This window comes from Anomalospiza imberbis, chromosome 5 (assembly GCF_031753505.1).
Source record: "Anomalospiza imberbis isolate Cuckoo-Finch-1a 21T00152 chromosome 5, ASM3175350v1, whole genome shotgun sequence".
Taxonomy (NCBI): Eukaryota; Metazoa; Chordata; class Aves; order Passeriformes; family Viduidae; genus Anomalospiza; species Anomalospiza imberbis.
Genome location: NC_089685.1, coordinates 3,362,664 through 3,382,583, shown reverse-complemented (window position 1 = coordinate 3,382,583; position 19,920 = coordinate 3,362,664). Strand labels below are relative to the sequence as shown.

General features: G+C 44.4%; 1 long non-coding RNA gene across 2 annotated transcripts in view; it reads right to left on the bottom strand.

The window, feature by feature from the left end:
* LOC137473603 (uncharacterized) overlaps positions 1–19,920 on the bottom strand; it is a 125,320-nt gene that overhangs the window by 30,526 nt on the left and 74,874 nt on the right. Inside the window, exon 5 of one of the 2 annotated variants that reach the window (XR_010998890.1) lies at positions 6,865–7,048. The exons of the other annotated variant lie outside the window; for it this stretch is intronic. This is a non-coding gene — a long non-coding RNA (uncharacterized lncRNA). The remainder of the gene's footprint in view (positions 1–6,864; positions 7,049–19,920) is intronic. 2 annotated transcript variants of the gene reach the window in all.

Genomic DNA, 19,920 nt, shown 5'->3' with positions numbered 1-19,920 from the left:
AACTTTGTGGGAAAGATTCCAGAACATCAAAGTGGAAGGCCCAGCTCTTAAAGTATCTCTAGCCATGAAGTGCAGGGAAAGAAAAAAAAAATAAAAAAAAACAAAAAACAAAACAAACCCACAACCACCCAAAACCACGCAGCAGGAAACATGTACTGGCAAGACGACGGCCCAGATGATCTAATGCCCTTTCCATCTCTAACGTCTCTGATTCTGTAATTCCATAGGAGCTCTTAGCACAGGGCTGGCCAACTTCTGCAGCAACTCAGTCAACTGATTGGTGTGTGATAATCACAGTGCTCAAATAAAAGAAGGCTCTTGGAGCTGCTAACAAAGCCGTGCCAGTAGGGATGCGACTGGCAGGGGCTTCGTAATGACAGGGTTGTGGGGAACTCTCCTAAACAGGCACAACAGAATTTATGTCAATAAAGAGACAATCGTCATCTTCCCTGCAAAACGCCCGGGGTCAGCCTTTGACAGCGGATTTGATAACACAGAGCTCAACTGTGTCAACATTTACGTATGGAAATAACTTCGCTCCTATGTGCGAGCGAGCCTTAGAGCGGCTGGATCTATATTATACAGCATTTTTAACTATTTAACTCTTGATTTGTGCGCTGAGAAAATCTTCCCTCGGGGTAAAATACCAGCTTGCTTCTCAGATCATGTGCTTTGTTTGCTATTTTCAAGTCGTTAGGTAAGCACACACGCAGGAAGAAGACGGCCCAGAAGAACGCACGGCATGAGCGCACCTCTGGTGTTTTAAAGGAGGATGTGTGAGAAAAATGGATTATTACAACAGCAGTTAGAATCAGTCAGGAAAATTGAGAGGAAAATGCAGAAGAGAAAAAACTTCAAAGTAGTAGAGTAGAAAGCAGAGGCATGGTGTAAGATAATCCTTCCCAACTGTGCTGTGCCTGCTGGAAGCCAAACCACTGCTGCCCCGAAACCTCCTGCACAGAGAGGGGCTATGGGGCATTTCGCCTTTTTTTCTTTTTTTTTTTTTTTTCCCTGGCCAATGGAAATTCTATCCTGACTCAGATTTCAACAGGATATGATTTGTGGAATAATAGACAAAGGGAAGTTTTTTGAAAAGTATGACCAGAAGAACAATTTGCGACGCTGTTTGAAAAAATGCCAGTTTGATAAAAGCCGTGAGCCTATCAGGCTCTACAAAGTTTATTTCTATATATTTATATAGAACAGTAAGATTTAAGGTTTAGATTGGATATTGGGAAAAAAATCCTGGCTGTGAGGGTTGGGAGGCCATGGCACAGGGTGCCCAGAGAAGCTGTGGCTGCCCCTGGATCCCTGGAAGTGTCCAAGGCCAGGCTGGACAGGGCTTGGAGCAGCCTGGGATAGTGGATGGTGTCCCTGCCCATGGAAGGAGAGTTGGAATTAGGTATCTTTGAAGTTCCTCCCAACGCAAACCATCCTTTGATTCTATGCTCAATAACCAGATATTTTAGCAAGGGATGGACTCCTCTCTGGCATTATCCCATATTATCATAGGTACTTTTCCTTTTTTTAGGTACTTCAGCTCTGAACAGATCCTGCAGTTAAATGCAGACACCCAAATTCCAGATGCCAAAGGAACACAGGAAAGAGTGTTCAACAGACTGCTTGTTTTGGAGAAAAAGGTTAAATTACCTCTTCCTTGAGCTCCACTGTGATGAACAGACAGGGAAGGTGAGGTTTCCTGTACATGCTGACGAACTTCATGCAGCTGTCACTGTAAGTGACAGTGTCACCTTCTCCTTTGCTTCCTGCGAGGAATTCCTCCCACCACCCCATCAGCACCAGCAGCCCTGTAGTCATTTCATGGGATGGAGCAGCTCTAATTTCCCAAGAGAAAAGAAATGGAGAAGAAAAATCACTTTTTCAAACCAGCTCAGCAAATTGTGCTGCTCAGTTTGGGTCACTCCAAGGCCACTTGGTCATCAGGGACGGCTATGGAAGGAGCTGACCTTGAAACCACATGTGAAACGAGCAGAGCAGGTACCCTCTGCTCACACTGAAACACCAAGGGCAAAATGACATCCAGCAATCACTGCAACCTAAAGCCATGCCCACAGAAGACAAAATTGTCACCTTGAAAGAGTATCGCACTGGTTAAGAGCTCACCTGGGAGGCTGGGCACTTCCCCCAGGGCTGGGCAGATCCCACCTCCTGCAGAGTCCCTGAACCAGCAGGCTTCAAGCAGAGCTTGGGCTGAGGCTGCTTTCTGCCCTCCCGCTGGAGCTGGGCCAGCTCACAGAGGAATTCAAAACTCACAAAGCCATAAAGAGAAAACCCTGGAGGGCAAGTATGACTCCATGAGAAAGAGACTCCGAGGAGTAGGGGCAGAGACCTATATTCTGGTCTCTTCTCCAGGAATTGCTCATGCCTACTGCATGGAAGATTAGATAAAATGTATACATAGCTCCCTTTATACTAAAGCTTCAAAAATACATCCTATGAGCTATGTAAACACACCTAAGAGCCTGTGAGAGCTCTGCCCTAACAGGAGAACAGCATATTCCTACCTGTATTCTTGGAAATATTTTTATACTTGGTGGATAAAAGTAAATCAAAGAGCAAAGCTGAGATCTTCCCAGGTATGACTCACTTCTGCCAACCTCATGTTTTGGCAATAAAACTGCATGTACACTCTCACCTGAGCCTGTAATAACAGGTCATGTGGGGAGTTTCTGTAGCCACTTGGGTTCTTAAAGGTACAATTCAGGTGCCCAAACTTTGGTGAGAAGTGAAAACTGCCTGTTAGTGTCCATTTGCTGCACCAGGAACATCTGCAGTCCCAGCAGGACACGACAGCATTGCCTAGAAATGTCCCAGTTTGGCAGCAGAAATAAATCCAATCCTGGATGCTCCATCCCTGGAAATGTTCCAGGGCACACTGGACAGGGCTTGGAGCAACCTGGTCCAGTGGAAAGTGTCCCTGCCCATGGCAGGGTGATGGAATTGGAAGTTCTTTAGGTCCCTTCCCACCCAAGCCATTCTGATTGTATGATGTGAGAAGTAAGCAAGGGCATGAGACAGCAGAGATCACCACACACAACTCTACCCTGAAGATGCACTGATTAAAGTTGCTTCCATTCTATTTTTATTTGCCCTAATTACCTCTTCTTTTTCAGATGTTGGTGCTACCATTCCAGTAGAGTGATGGAAGAGGAAGACTCCTCACTCCTCTTTTCCAGGTCCAATTTTGAGCTCACCGTTTCCTATGCAAACTTTAGCTGCAAACTCTGGATAGCTATGGGCCATAAAAAAAGCCTTGAAAATTTACAAAACAAACAACAGCCTGTGAACTTCCACATGGGAATCCCTCAGGTATCAGTAAAAATCAACACTATCAAAACAATACTCAGACCTAAAACATGAAGCACCTGGTACAAGACATCACACTGCACACCTGTACATTCAGTTTTGGACTGTGAAGTGTTTTCCTTACATGCAATTTATGGCTTGTGTTTCTGTGGCTACTATTTATGATAAAGGCAGTTTTTCTGGTTAATTTTTGTTAGTTTGCCTTTTTTTTTTTAATCCAAACTTTCATTAACTACTGCAATGAACAATACTCTGCTTCAGAGACAGAGTGCTGCTCCACCTGCCTCCACGTGCTGCCTTTTTTTTTGGCTCAAGATTAACAACCAAAAGCATAGAAAAAGATCACCTTTGCAACATATAATTTAGATTCTTTCAGTCATACTCGGTGACATTTTCAAAGCTGCCACTAAAAGGAGATACTGCATGCAAGACCAACTCAGCATATTCTATGATTCTGTGATTCTATGTTAAAAAAAAAAAAAAATCAGGTTTCAAAATATGTTTTGTTCAACTTTTTGGGTGAAAACCATCCCTGTGCACAGCATCAATGGAAAAAGCCCGTTTCCCAAACCAGATGATTTTCAAGAACAGCACTTTCCTTGTCCCACAGGTGGATACACAGCAGTGAACTCAAGATCTAAGACTCCTTCTCCTCAAACAGGGCCTGCTTGGGATTTTTCAGTAAATGGTACTGCTCCACTGTGATCCTGAGGAAATCTGATCTGCTGCTTCAATACACTTTTAACAGTTAACAATTCAGCGGCAATAAAAATCTGCAACTTCCTTTCTTTTCATCTGAAGTGATAAGAAAACAATGATTTTTTTTTTCTCCTTTTGGGGAAAAAAAAAATCCCTCCTGAGAACTTTCTGATAAGGTTACGGTTAAATAAATGATTTTCAGGGGATACGCAGTTAATTTACAAAAATACTTGGCAAAAAATCTATCTTTGAATATCTAATTCATATAACGTTCTCCTTTATTTGTTTAATTCAAGTAAAATATTTTCCTCCACCCTTTCCTTTTCATAGGCTTTTCACACCCACATAACAACCAAGTGACTCTTCCCTGACCCGGCCTCCCACGCCTTTTGGTACAACTGCTCCCCGCTCTTGAGCTCTTCTCCCAAGATCCAAAGGAAGCACTTAAGGAAGGGGAAAAAAACCCAGTACAATGCTGAACCTTCCTTTTCCTTTTTTTTTTTTTTTTCATTAAACCACTGGGTTTATTTGCTGTTCCGCAGGGATGTGCGGCGCATGGAGAGCCTCCTCCGCGGCTGTTTTGGAAAAAAAGGGAAAAATATCCCTGAGTGCTCTCTGTAAGTGCCTACACAAGTGGGTTTGGGACGGCAAGGTGTCCTGGTGTCACCATCCAGGGAAATAACAGCAGCAGTGGATCCCTCCCTTCGTGGAGAACCTGCAATTCCTACAGCTGCTGTTTGGAGAAGACACGTCACAGAGCAAGACCAAGTCAATAATCACTATTCTGCTTTTCCCATTTTCTAATCATCTCAGCATTGTAAGAGCTCCAGTATCCCACATCAGCATCCTCTCTAAATGGGAAACACAGTCTAAATGCTGGTAAAGCACCAAAGGGAAGTTAAATATCACTGCCCTCATTTCATCGACAGCTAAAAATAAACTACTTGTCCAAGAAGCTCCCCCCTCCAAAGAATTCCTCCCAAATACAGCGACAGAGTCGACAGCAGATTCATGGAGCACAACTTCCAGACACAGCTCTGCCAGCCAACGTGATTCCCTCCAGCCAATAGCATGTTAATGATTTGGGGTGTTTTTGAGAAACCACTAATTGATATCTTTTTTTCCCTTGGCATTTACAGAGCCACTCAAAAATAACATAGTTTCTATTTTAGGCATATTTTAGGGAAAGTATCATTAGATTTGATTCCAGGGATGAACATCTGATTTTCATGTGAAATTCTAGAAGACCAGAGCCTTGTTCATTCAGTGTAACAGGGAAATTACAGCTTAGCCGTGACTCTGGGATGATGTGATCCCAAAGCTGGAGCTCTGGCCCATCCCCTTTGCTCAGCACCAATATCAGCAGAGGTTTGTAGGTGAAAGGTGGGAGGGGAAAGCAGTTTCAAATTGTTTCTGTCAGCCTGATCAAGAAAGTTTCCCCCTCATTCACAGACTCCTAACCTGTGGCAGGGCAGCAGTGCTTTCTGCAATAGCTCCAGTGGAAAAAAAAAAAAAAAGCAAGCACCTCTTCAAAGAGCTGCTGAAGGGCTTTCTCTCAATCCCATTTAGCAAGATACAATCTCAGCACTGAAAATAATCACATAAACTTACCCATGCAGTATCAGGAGAAGCATCAGAAATAAAGTTGAGGCGTTACTCAGCCGTCAGCACCTCAGCTCCTCCCTGGCACCAAGTAAATCCCACAGCAGCAGGTACCAGAACTGCCTCTCCTCTGCTGCTCACACCCGAATGCTCACAGCCGGGCTCTGAATCTGCCACCAACAAAAGAAACCACAGGAAGACTGCTTCCCTAATGCTTCAGAACTGAGTCAGTGGGTCAACAATTCCTTCGGTTTAGGAGCCAGACCAATTCCCTTAAACACCCCTTCTTTCCTTTTCTTTTTTTTTTTTTTTTTCTTTCTGATGGAGAAGCCAACTGTCTCCTGCCAGTGGCAGCCCATCTGCTTCCAGAACAGAACCAAACCACTCCAAACCACCACCTCGTTTTGGCACAGGCATCCGTCCTGACGCAACTCCATTTTGTCTCCCACGTCTGGGAAAAGCCACGAGAAAATACTTACAATTGAAAAGGCAGCCGGGAAAACTGCTCCGTGCGCACCTTGCGCGGGCTGTGCCGGCTCGCAGCCCACGCTCCCATCTCCCATGCCTGGGATGGAGTGGCACAAAGGAGAGCACTTCAAGTGACCCCACACGAGTCCCCCGGCGTGCCTGGTTCCGTGCAGGCACAGAATATCCCGGCTGTGCATTTCAGGAGCGGTGCCTGAACAAAGAGAAAGCTCCGGAGCTGCTATCCCTCTTCCCTACCCAGGACTCAAAACCGTCTGGTTGAAAATTGGTTTCGTAATAACCCTTTAGTACCACCTACTCACATCACAGAGCGATTCTTGCAGCAAATGCACAGGAAATCACCAATGAGTGCCAATGGAGCTACTATTCCAAGAACCAGCTCTTTCGGTTATTCCTTCATCACTTGGAAACCGAGATGCTTTTACTTTCCCTATTGCACAGGGTGTAGGTTTTTTTTTTTTAAGATGAGCCTTTAACTACGATCCTGTAAAATACTTTGTTGATAAATCACCAGCTGAAAACTTGCCCACTGTATTTAAAAAAAAAAAAAAAAAAGAGAGAGAGAGAGAGAGAAAGAATTTCACAATAGTCATTCCAGAAAATACAGTAACTCCTTTCTGGAAATAACTCACTGGACAAATCAAGCCGGGAGAATTAATTTTGGAGACAGTCTGCATCCTGCAGAGCATACAGAGGAGGTGTCGTCAGCCACGTGCCTTTGTGACCACCAACAGCAGACCCCTGACTCACCCAACCACGAGATGAGTCGCTAGGAATGAGTTTCCTCTTCTTCCACGCTCCCCAGGGGTGCTCTGTGCCACCGGCATATCCTGAGCCTAATCCCGACTTTGATGGAAATTCCAAAACTCATCTGGGAAGGCTGTGGCCACCAGCTAAACGACGTGGCCATCTGCTCCCTCCTGCTTTGAGTCACCTGTCAGCAATACAAAAGGAAATTACTCAGCAGCAAGCACGTGGAAGCTTCTGCTACAGCCTCTGGTATACCCCTTACGGGAATGCAACATTCTGGAGCACTGGGATCACCCTGAAGGGAAAGTGTTATGTCATGTAGCACTCCCATTCAAAAAAAGTGAAATCTGGTTTAAAATAAAGATAAAAATGAATGCCAGGAGTGCGGGGAGAGTGCAGTTCAGCTGGGTTCTCAGTGCCAGCATCACTGAGGCTGCCATGGAAGGGGGGACAAAAATAAAAGAAGACATTTCACAAACACGAGACCTTCACTGTGCGTGACAAGAAAAATAATTAAAACAACTGAGAGAACTAATCTGTGGCTGCTTAGGAAGTTAACTCTTCGAAGGAAGTGATTAAGAGAACAAAAGCAAAGTGTTATGTTTATCAAACAAGTGAACTTAACCCATGGAAAGGGCTTACTCCTGTGAGTAATGGTGGAGTATCATCACAGCCCTCCCTGCAGGCATCAGTTCACACTGGGCTGGGATCTTAGTGAATATTAATTAGTTATTATTTCAAAGAACTAAGTCTTATTAGAAATACGAAGCACAGCTTTGCCAAAACACCAAATACTAGCAGAAAGGCAGCCACAACGTCCCGTGCCTCTTTACAAAATCCCCTTGGATCTAACGCCTATTCAGGACAAAATTCCCAAGTATTTTCCTGAGAAGACCTGATTAACCACTTACAACGTTCACAAATTCAGTCCCAGCAACAGACATTTTTTGTTTCATCACACATTACACAGCACACAAATTCAGCCCTGTGAAACAAGGCTCCCAACTTCTCCCCAAAAAAGCAACCGACAAATACGAGACAGTTACTACAAATGCTGCTTTGAATCTCCAGGAATTTCACAAAAATTAATTAATACTAAAGATCTAATTGTCTAACCTGCTTCTGCATGCAGAAAGAGCCAGACCTGGTGCCTCTACAAGGGGGGGAGGGAAGCGTTTCTTGTTCCTGTTTCGTACTTGACTTTTTTCCTGCGCAGGAGATGATCTAATTATCCAACGTGTCAGTATATTGCTTCACCCTTCCTCGTGTGTCTCTTTACATTAACATATTTTAACAATTCAGCTCATTAGGAAGGAGGCGAGGAACAAAATGGCAAATTATCCTTAAAAATCAATCACAAAGGCAGAAGTCTTTCCCTGTTTTGTCCTGTACCTCTCCAAAACTCTACCGGAGCACACAGCCAACGATGCTGAATGTAAACAGGTCACAAATCTCCCCAAATCTCACATCCTCATGCTACTCAGATGGAAGTGTACCTGTTGAAGACAGGAGCCTGATGGGTGAGCTGTGCAAGGGAGTAATTTTGGGTCCTGCCCAATTAGAAGGGAAAGAAACTCCCAAATGCCAGCCCCTTATTGTTCCCAACCGTGCTGATGCTCAGCTGCAGGCACTGTGGCTCCGAGGGGGCTGGTGGATCTCATGTATAATAATTGAGGACGGGTGATGAAAGCAAGCCATCAAACCACATAAGGCTGCTACCCATCGCCTTGAAATGGATCTGAAAAACCCTGAAATCCAAATATAACATGGACAGCACCTACATTTGCATATGTAGGATGCCCGCCGAAGTTTCTGAGCCTTTTTATCAAATGCCTTTTTTTACAGCCATTCAACACCCAGCCCCGTCAGCAGACACGGATTTGAGAGATGATTTCGTGTTTTAAACCTTCCCCCAAATGCCTACAACAGGTTTAGCCTGAGCAGAGTCCCCATGGCACAGAGTAAAACCACGGGATCTCGGGAAACGTTTCTTCAGCAAGTTTTGTGTATAAGAGCAGTGCCTATATATAAACGTGTTTACGGCTATTCCCAAAGAAGAGCCTGTTCTGAAGCAGCTCCTTTATTGTGATCGAGCATGCTGGATTCATTCCCAGTTTTAAGCCTTATATAAGGCCTTCAAGGAAACAGAAACTTATTTTGTACAAAATCATGCCAGTGTAGTAGTAGGTGCAACGGAATTATTTTGTTACACATTAAGTTTTACTAATAAAAGACCTGCATTGCCATCATAAAGTCAAATGCTGATTCCCACTAGCACAAACAAATATTTCCTGCCAGGTACATCCACTCTGACTAATAAACAACAGAGCTTTCTGAACTGTGGGCTGCAGCGTAAACATGTTAGATTTTCCCTGTGGCCTGTTAGGAGGGAGCGCAGCCTGGTGTGCTTGCAGTGATGGCTCACTCCAAAAACCCTGGAGGATGCAGCACAGGACAGGCCATCTCACAGGTTTGGTTCCCACATCCCCATGCAGGCTTCTGGCACTTCTCCAGCAAAATCCACACATCCCAGGATGACCAGGGAGTCAAATCATTCCAAATTCAAATTGTCATCAGGACCAAAAAGCTGGGTATGTGACTAGGTCTTAAAACTCAAGCTCTTGTACTCATAATAAAACCACTAAATTGGTAATAAGCATCAGGAGCTTTAAAATGAAAAATACCACCAAAACCCAACAAACCAACAAAAAAACCCCACTTGACAGAAATGACAGGTTGTGATTAAAATCTTATGGTGGTCTCCACACTGTGTTGTTGCAGAGAATTTGCTTGGGCAGAGCACATCTATGCCTGACGTAGGCTGGGAGGACAGTGGAGCTCCCTGAGTGCTACAGGCAGCACAGACACAGTCAAGGAGACAGAAACACCCACTCTGGTGCCATTTAGGTGTCTACATCCAAATAAATAAGTAAATAAATCAGTCTCCACTGGATTAGCACACGCACTTTGCACAGCACTTCATTGACAGCACCAAGGCTTTTTCCCCGCGGCCATGTCCCATTTTGTGTTACCACACAGAGGCAGCTCAAGGACTAAACCAGATCAAAATTAAACCTCCTCTTGCTTAAGATTAAATTATTACAGGACTGACCTTGCAGATACCTTGGCCCAGCTTTTCAGAGGGGCTCACGACCCAGCGCTGAGGTTCAGCACAAAGCACAGCACTAACATTCTCTTTGGGAAAGAGATGCTACTCACCCTTCAGCATCCTCCCATTGCAAAGTCTCTTCCCTGGGAAGTGGGAGACTTGTATTCTCTTTTCTCCCCCTATGCCCACAGCTTGGCACTGGCACTGATGCTAATTTTGATACTACACATTTATGAGCAGAGCAGTGACCTCTCATCCCTCCTTCTGAAACACGCTGCTGCTCCTGAATCACATAAAAGATTCAAAATGGGATGACTGACCCTTACCCTACAGAGAAAAGGACTTCTCAGGGCATTTGGAAGTCTATGTTTTCATTAATTTTCTTAATTCTCTTTCTGTGTTTTATCCAAGCTGTTTAAGCAGACCCCAAGTCAGGACACCATCTAATATTGCCATACCTTTTTCTTCCCACTTCACTTGCTAGCAATTCAGAGATTCTTAACTATTCTTGTTCATTCTACAGGTGTCTGCTGTATTATTTTAGGTCTGCCGTTCCAGGGTTGGCAGTTTTTTAGACTGCATTTCATGGGCCTGCACACAAACCATGTTCACAAATACGTTCTGGAGCTGTAGAAGCTGACAGGAGTGGCTGAATTCTGACCCTGGCATGGAAAGGATGACGTGAGGGGCAGGCGAAGCAGGATGGAATTGCTCTCCTGACTTACTCTGGTAGCTACAACAGATGGATCACATAATCCAATGCAAACAGCAAGCAAGTTTCTTGGTAATGAGAGAAAAGGACACGATGACCTCTAGGTAAAAATCCTGGGAACAGCAAGCACACATAAACATCAACCTGAGCAACTTTAATTCTGTGCCAGAGCCTGAACTGAAGATAACAGCAAAGACAAACACCCAAGACAGATTTAATTCAGGCTGTAATTTACTGCATAAACATGCCAAAATTGTGGTACAAGCCTCATGCCTTTTAACACTCCTCATTGTAAGCCTATTCTTATCTTGGTGATGAATGTAAGATTTTAGAAAGTTTTTTGTTTGCTTTTTTTCCAAGACTCTTGCAATTCTGGTGCTCTCTTCTTTAGCAGGGAGGAAGCTGGAAGTACTTCAGGTTATGGGGTGGGGTGGAATATGTCCTAGAACTGATCCACAAACGCAGGGCATCTCATGACAGGGCGCTGATAATGAATTGTTGCATGGACACAGACAAGCACATTACTGTTACCTCCCTCTCCCCTCCTCCCCAGTAAAGGCTATCTTAATTTAAGATTTATTTTGTTTGCAAAGTTGATTCAGCTCCTCCAATGGGAAGCAACAGCAGCATGAACTGTGTTTTCTTGGTATGAAGGTACAGATCTCTTAGCATATGCTCTAAATAACAGACTAAAAAACTCCCTGTTCCTTCTTCTGATTAAGAAATCCTTGAACAGCTCAGTTCCCCAACACTCAGAAACCCCAACAGGGTAGCAGGGGCCATAAACACTCATTTTCTGCCCCAAAAACGGGAGCACTTCAGAAATAATGAGCCTTTGGAGGAGGGTGGATTTTTGGGGGGATTTCCTTTATTCTGAGTGCTCCAAACTCATACCACTAGATGGCACGTTTGAAACTCTTGGCATCTCAGTGAAATCACAAGTCTCTGCTCGGCATCACACCGTGCTTATCCCCTCCTGGGATGGAAAAGTACAGGTAAAATGATTTCTCAGGAGCCAAAGAACCGGGACAGGCAGACAATGGCATGGAAAAATGCGCCTGCTTGGGAAGGCAGCATCTGCCAGCCAGTGAGGGAGGGACTGCCACGGAGAGCTGAGCTCCAGCACTTCCAGCGCTCATCCTGGTGTGGCCTTGGTAAATCTCTTCATGTCTTGGCAGAGTATCTGAATGACAGAGGAAGCTGAGACAAGAGCAAAATGGCAAAGGAGGGTGAGAGTTTATCCTTTGGGTGCACAACGCCACGTTCCACCGTGAGCCGAGCAATGCTCTGCTCTCTGCACATCCCCGAGAGCTCAACAGACCAAAAACCATCCACAGCCCCTCCAACACATCACTGGCACGAATTGATGGCAGGGAGACATTCAGGGCACCACCAAACAACAGGGGAAAATGTAGCCAACCCACAGCATCCCATGCAAGAAGTGACTTTTCCAGAAATGTCAAGCGCTTCCCGCCCCACAGACCTCCACGACAGATATGCAAACACACAGCAGCCCATGACACTGAGTCACAGCCTCATGAGCAAGTCACCTCTTGTGCAGGACACGTTTTGGAGTGTACCCAGATGTGCCCCGGTGTACTGGCCTTGGCAGGGATGCCAGAGCCTGGCAGCACCACTTCCTCAAGGCTTCTGGCTCGCTCTTGATGCCAGTTCCTTAATTTAACTCAACCCACTTAGAAAGTGCATTAGCACAAGCATGTACCAGCATTCCAACCAACAAAGTAACATTCCCTCAAAGAAGAACAAGTCGGTTCAGCACCACCGTAACGATCGCGGGCGCTCGGAGCTGGTACTTGTCATGGCATTGCACCCCACATTCCCTCCGTGGGCAGCTTCAATAGACAGGGATTAACAATTTACTATGAGCACTTCAACATCTGACTCAGTCTTTGGAATGGGCACTCGTGTCAATGGGGAAAAAAAAAAACCAAAAAAAAAAAACCCCAAAAAAAACACACCAACAAAAAACCCCTGTCAATTTGAGCTGGAGAAGGAGAGAGATGTTGATAGACCCCAAAAGGGCAATGGCAGAAGGGTGTTGCTTATCTGGCTGGAACAAAAAATACCATCTTCCTCCTTCAAACGAGAACAGCTCAGCCCCAGAAATGCAGCAAAAAACAAACAAACAAACAAACAAACAAACAAAAAAACCAACAAAAGTTTTCCTTACGTAGGATTGAGCACTGAAGTGCACAAAGTGCCCTCATCATCATCACCCTCACTGAAGGACCAAAATACACTCTGGAGGCAGCACAAGAAAGCTCTGCCATAGCACCATCCATGCTACACTCTTCAGGAATTCTGCTCTTCCCTGACCCATCAGTTTGGCACTACTTGTGTACATACATGCTCCTGTATACACACTATGGACCTGCTGGGCAAATGCTCATCAAAACATACCAGAGTACATTTGTGGCTCGAAGTCTGCAGGCTCTGCCAGCAAGTCTGTAGACATCAACACGTGGCTGTAGCATCTTGCTGAAATATTCCAGCAAGACCTCTAGCTTCAATGGGCAAACAACTCAAGATGATTCAACTTCAAATATAATGATGCAATAATCTCATCTCAATCTTTCCAGTTCCCTTTGGATGCAGCTCCGTCCCTCTAATCATCCCTCTCTCTAGTGGTAGATGATGCAGAACCTCTCACAAATAGGAACAGACCATGGGGCCTTGACTGCTTTTAAATGAAGACCACAGGTACTCCAACAGACAGGCAAATTACTCAGTGTAACTACAAACCCCGCTGCAAAATTGTGTGGGGGGGAAAAAATGGTGGATCGTCTATAAATGAAAATCCCTGGAATTCTGGTTCAGATTTTCCTCCTAATGAACCACTCAATACACTGCATCCCAACTGAAAGCAAAGAAAATAATTCATGAGTGGGATTATTCTCACTTCTATTTAAATACCTGCAGTACAGATGTTGATATCTGGGTTAGTCACAGGGAACTCCTTTAAAGTCAGTGCAAAGAAACTGTCACTTGCATGACATGATTCATCTGACTTATTCCAGGCAGTTATTTGGGATGTTTTCCCTCTCAGAAGGGAAGCCAGGAACGTCACAGCCCTGTCAGATGAGTTGCAGTGATACCAAATTCTCAAATGCTGCTTTAAGCTACTGTAAAAAAAAGGAAACTTTTAGATAATGACTTGTGGCATAAGCTTTTCTATACTTATTTAAATGGAAAACTGTAAATAAGAATGTTGCCCCTCACAGTTTTTGTTCCAAGAATATTCATTCTAAAATTTCCAAACTAAATTTTGCAGCACTGGGCCAGAACACAGAGATGGACAAAGAACTCTGGACAATGTGAAAGTAACTGATCCATTCCCCTCTTAAAAGAATTCATTTGAAAGCAAACACAATAACCTAAAGAGCAGACAGTGGATTTCATCACGCAATGCCCTTTTACGTTAATAGAAGGATTTTTATGAGGAAGAAGGAATAAAATTGTGGTTAAAGGCAAGATGTTCAAAGTGCACTGCTAGCTCTAGACTGTATTTTTCACGACTGTCTCCACCTCAGTGTCACACACATTATATTTATTGCCTCGAATTTACATTTTTGGAGAGGACACAGCCAGGGAAAGAAGTATTGGGAGGAAGATGAGGCCGTTTTTCTCTAGCACAGCATCAAGAGCTGAACCTTGTGTGGAAAAGCTGACTGCGAAGAGGATGGATCTCATGGACAGTCACAAGGACGTGGCTATTAATGAGTAGAGCTGAAACTCATGACATTGCTCCAGCCTCTGCAGCACGGCTGCATTTGATGTCTCTTATCAGGAAACTCCCTGGCCACTCAGCCTTGTTCTCAGCGTAAGGAGAACGAGCACCAGCATTTCCTTAACATCGCTGACCTTGCTGCTCTCCTCCTCAGCAGACAACCACAAGCATATGAACAGCTTTCTGAAGAACTGGAGAGACCACAGGGATCGCCTTCTGTGGAAGTCGACCGCGCGTCCCTGGGCGTCACTGGCCTGGCCGTGCTCTCCTCAGTCTGTCCGAGCTCCCCGTGCCAGGACTGGCCTCTGAGGCACCACGCTCACAGGGAGCACAGCAGGCAGTTTTGTCATTTCTGAGCTCACTCCTGCTGGTGCAGAATCAGAAATGAAAAAGTAATTCAGACAATCACACAATGGTGTGGGTTGGAAGGAACCTTAAAGCTCACCTCATTCCAACCCCTGCCATTGGCAAGGACACCTTCCACTATTCCAGGTTGCTCCAAGCCCTGTCCAACCTTACTTGGACACTTCCAGGGATGGGGGAAGCCACAGCTTTTCTAGGCAACCTGTGCCAGGGCCTCACCAGCCTCACAGTAAAGAATTTCTTCATAATAGATAATCTAACCCTGCCCTCTGTCAGTTTAAAGCCATTCCCCCTTTCAATACATGCCCTTGTCAAAAGTCCCTCTCCAGCTTTTCAGTTCTCTTTTTACTTATCTCCCATCTACAAAAACAGACCCACTCCACTCTCACCAAAGCTCCTAACTGAATTACTGTATTATGGTAGATTAGCAGCTTCTTTTGAAAAACCTGCCTGGCTGCCAGGGAAAGTCAACATCCTCGGTCAAAGAGCATCCAACAATTAATAAACTTCATTTAGCTGCCACCAAATGATGTCACCAAGAGCAAAGTACAACAACAGAAGTGACAGCCAGGCGGGACACGAGCTTTTCCCAAGTATTGTTTGGGCAATAACTGAACAAACCCCTCGTTGTTGGTGTGCCCGTGGAAGCGGATGGCACACACGCAGCTACCTACGTGTCTCCCAACACATACTGGGAGATGCTCGGGCACATTTATCACTGGGAGAGAACATCACCTCCAACAGACTGCAAGCTGAATCATGTAAATTTGGGTAAAGAGAATCCCATTAAAGAAGCAAAATTAACACTAAGTGTATCAGATGAAAGACTTCCCTTCTAAAGCCAGCGCCTGAGTGCAAATTCAAGCTACTTCGAAGATATTCAGGTCATTCAGGCAATTATTTTAAAATGGCAGAGAAAGACAGCCTGATGATCCATGTATGGCAACAGGAGCCAGAAGCTCTGAATCATTCATAACAACACTTAGCAGCTCTATCATCTGCAGATCTCAAAGCCACTCCACAAAATGGATATGAATCGCTGGCACCCAGCTGTGGCTCCTCTGCAGTGGGTTGGCATCGCAGGGCTGCACTGGGAGGCTTGGAGAGCACCAGGGTGCTTTCCAAACAGCAGGCAGTAATTACAGCTTCTGTCCCTGTTTATCCACCTACCTACCTGCAATTCTCATTTAGCATTCCCATGGCTGACATTCCTGTGGCTGTACCCAATCTCCCTCCACAGGAACCCCTTCACTTAATTCTGTGAATTCTCTGGCAAGTCTCACTTTGCAGGATTAAATAAATAAATAAATAAATAAAAGCTTTTTTCCCCACCCCAAGCAGCCACATGGATTCAGTGGTTCCTCAGCACCTGCTGTACCTGAGAGAGATCTTTCATGCTATCCTTGTAGAGATGAACAACAGAGCTGAGCCAAACACACCTTTCCCACCCCTACATCCCTGTGTTTTTCCTCACTCAGACTGTTAAGATTGAAACCTTTAGATGTAGTCTGCAAAATTCAGGAGGTGAGTGCACAGAGAAAGTAAGCGGCGTGCTGAAATAACAGGATGACTCTCCAAGATAAAGCCAGGCTCCACATCGCCTGGGTCCTGGCCTCCCACCTGATCCAGTCAGGGCTGCTACACCCAGTTAGAACATTTACCTGGAGGTTACATAAGATCCCTATAAACTGTCTGTGCCCCAACACCCCTCTGTTAATGCCAACAGCTGTTTCCCAGGGCAGAAGAGGAGGTCTGAAGGCATATTTGCCTTTTAACTGCAGAACATTTTGTTAGCACTGCTATTACCCATCACTGTTTCTGTGGCTGTATCCGTTACAGGTTAGAAACAGGTTCCTGCTTCCACACTGCCTTTATCCACCCCATTCCTGCTGTGTCTGTGTGCCAAATAACAGGGCTATCAGCTGCTGCAAGCTCCTATCCATGGAAGATCTGAAGTACAGCATGCTGGAAGCTTAAGTAGATGTAAAGCACACTGTCCTGCAGATAAAACTCCACAGAACACACTTTCCAGAACAAAAGATGCAACTAAACCAAAAAAAGGAAGAAGAAAGCTGCTACTAAAGCCCTGTCAATTTCTGCTGGGTATGAAAAACTCAAGACACCCAGAGTCTCTTCTGCACTGTTCATCCCTCAGTCAGTTTTCCTACACATTAGAGGCCCAACTGGAACCAGCACCTAAGAATATTATTTAATAAAGCCGTTGCTCTGCAGTCCATTTTTACTCACTACCACTACAATCAGCGTAGGATTAAAACCTTACATTCTCTCAGATGCTCCCTTTTGACTCTATCTGCCCTGACAACTAAGTCATAATTCAGTTTTCGATATTCTCTTTCTTTCCCCTCCCATGATGGGTTGATGGATAGAGAAGTAAAACTTCTCTGCAGGCTGAGCCTGAATTAGGAGGGACAAAGATTTTACTAAAACTGGGAAATGACAGGTTGTACAGGAAATCATGGACTACACGCACTGGGATAAATTAGATTTTTATCTTGTAAATCCGCTTTGGGGAGTAGGGTCCTCATTTTTCTATAAAGATTTTTCTCCGACCTTCTGGGAGTTGTCTGTAACACAGAGTTGCTGCCTTGTAAATGTGTTTGAGATACTTCTCCCAGCACTGCAAACATCATATAATGGAACTACAGGAACTTCAAAGGAAGTGGCTGCTTAGGGCAAAGCTGAAAACATTTATTGTCACCCAGACACGCTTTTATCAACTTGCTCAGGCAGAGTCATTTGTGATACACTTTCCCCCGACGTGCCTTCAAAGAGAAGCGAAGCTGCTTCCCCTCAACACTGAGCTCCAGAAAAAAACATTTCCTGGTCAAGCCCAGCTCGTGCCAAGATATTTCTTGGAGGAGCCGTAGTGCCAAGCAGAGCCGAGACCTGCAGCTCACTGATTTTTAAGGACTGATTTTAACAAGCACAACTTCCTGCTGTACAAAGGGGTTTATCTGAACGCCTCTTCTTCCAAATGTGCTGGATATTTCTAAGATTTGTCATACGATTTCTTCCCTCAGTACATGTACCCACATCTCTCCACTGGCCTCAGTCAGTACCCAGGAACTAACTCTCTCCTTAGCTCCATTAGTTACACAAAAAAAGCCTTCCACTTCTTTCCAGGTCCAACACTTGTGTCACATTATTTTCACCTCAAATACCATTTACATTCAGCAATAATGGTCCCCAGTCTTAACTGGGATTACTGAGATTCTGAAGTCAGTCCACTACATCTAATTATGAAGTCAGAAAATCTCATTTTTTAGAAGATATATAATATTTTGATAATTATTTTACTGTTCTTTCCGTTCACAGAGGATTTTCAGAAGTAATTGTTACTAAAAATCAAGGCCTCAGTGCACAAGATCCTAATTTCATGTGGATTACTGACATGCATAAAACTCTTTTTTAGATAAGGACCTATCAGGAGATCTCCAATTCTTGCAGCAGTTCTAGTGCACTCCAGCTGAGTCCAGTAGGAAACACAGCTCTGCTGGAACAGGGGAACTCACATGTCCTCCTGCCATTCACACTCTCCCAATTCTGCATAACTCTGCCTCTGTTTGCAGCCATCCCACTGCCCAAATCCTGCCCCAGAGCAGGGTCCATGCCTGGATTAAGGATGAAGATGGGGAAAAGGGCCCCAATACTGGCATCACTTAATGGGTTAGTTAAACCCATTTCTGGTAATTGATGAAAATCAGTACAGGGATGATCAGTTAAAATAAGTTCTTTACTTCTGTGTCTCATCTTCCCGTTATCCTCTTTGTCTCCATCTCCCAAAAACACCTGCTTTTTGGAAATTAATTCTTTCCACAGCAATTGGTGGCCTTTATTCTGCCAGGCATTTTTTCACTACCATAATTAAATAATCACTACTACTTCTAAAATTTCATTTGCAGCAACATTACCAGGTAAATGCCAGAGAAATCTTATCCTGCTCTGAGTAGGAGGTTGGACTGGAGACCTCATGAAGTCCCTTCCAACTTAAATTATTCTGTGATCCCATGATGTGAGTATCATGTTATAAAAATCCATGCAGGCTTGTTCATGTTTTTTGAGTCTCATGGAGAAAAAAAAACAAAACAAAACAAAACCCTTGTCTGCTGCCAAAAGGTAAGGAATTGGGTGGCAGGAAAAAAAAAAAAAAAAAAAAAAAAAAAGGCCTACCAACTTTCACTTCTACTGGTAATGCTTCAAACTTGTCTATACTTCTCCGAAATTATTTTCATCTTGGGATCCGAAAATTCCCTACACCCAACTTGTTCCATTTCATAACACCATTCATGCTCACATGTCTATAAGCAAATTCACCCTGGCACAGTCGGAGATACCTTATTTATTTCCCTGTGAGTTCCTCTTTGGAAAGAGCAAGGATATGGAGCAACCACATGAGTACGACTGAATACGACTGAAGAAAGGTCACCAAAAGAGACAGTATGTTCTTATTTACTATCCATAAATTTAATTTATTTACTATCCATAAATCTAATTTATTAGGTTTGAGGGAAAATTTGACCATATGCTTCCACCCAGCCACGCTGCTCCCAGTACATTTGCTCTATTCCCCCGAGTGTGGGTGCAGACTTTAGGTCAGCCCTAATTCTGTTTTCACCCCACTTCAGCTCAGCCTCTCCTTGAGCCTTCGCCAGCCCATGCACGTAATGTAACGTGTTAAAGGTCACAGCACTGCACACGTGAACGAATCTGCTTTATGTCTTCTAAAACCTTGAGAACTTAATCCTGCAAGAACCAGCCCCCTTTCACGTCTTCCTCCACAAGAAACAACACGGACCTGGAGCTCTTGGGTTAAATTTTTCCAGCCAAGCCCAGGGATTTCACTCCCAGTACAGCGAGCGCGCGTTGGCCATCGCATCCCAAACTCTCCACCAGTGCTTTGCTATGTGCTGGCTGCTCTCCATGGCAAGTAAAGGTTAAGGCTACAGAAGGTCTCTCTAACGTTTCAACATGCAAGAATGAAGATTTAGGACTTGGTGTGCAAGTGAAAAGGAAAGGATCATTAGCGGAATGTTGGGGACAAAAGTAGTGCAAGAAGGATGAAATTTCACTCTGGGAAGACTGACAATAAAATGCATTTTGTGT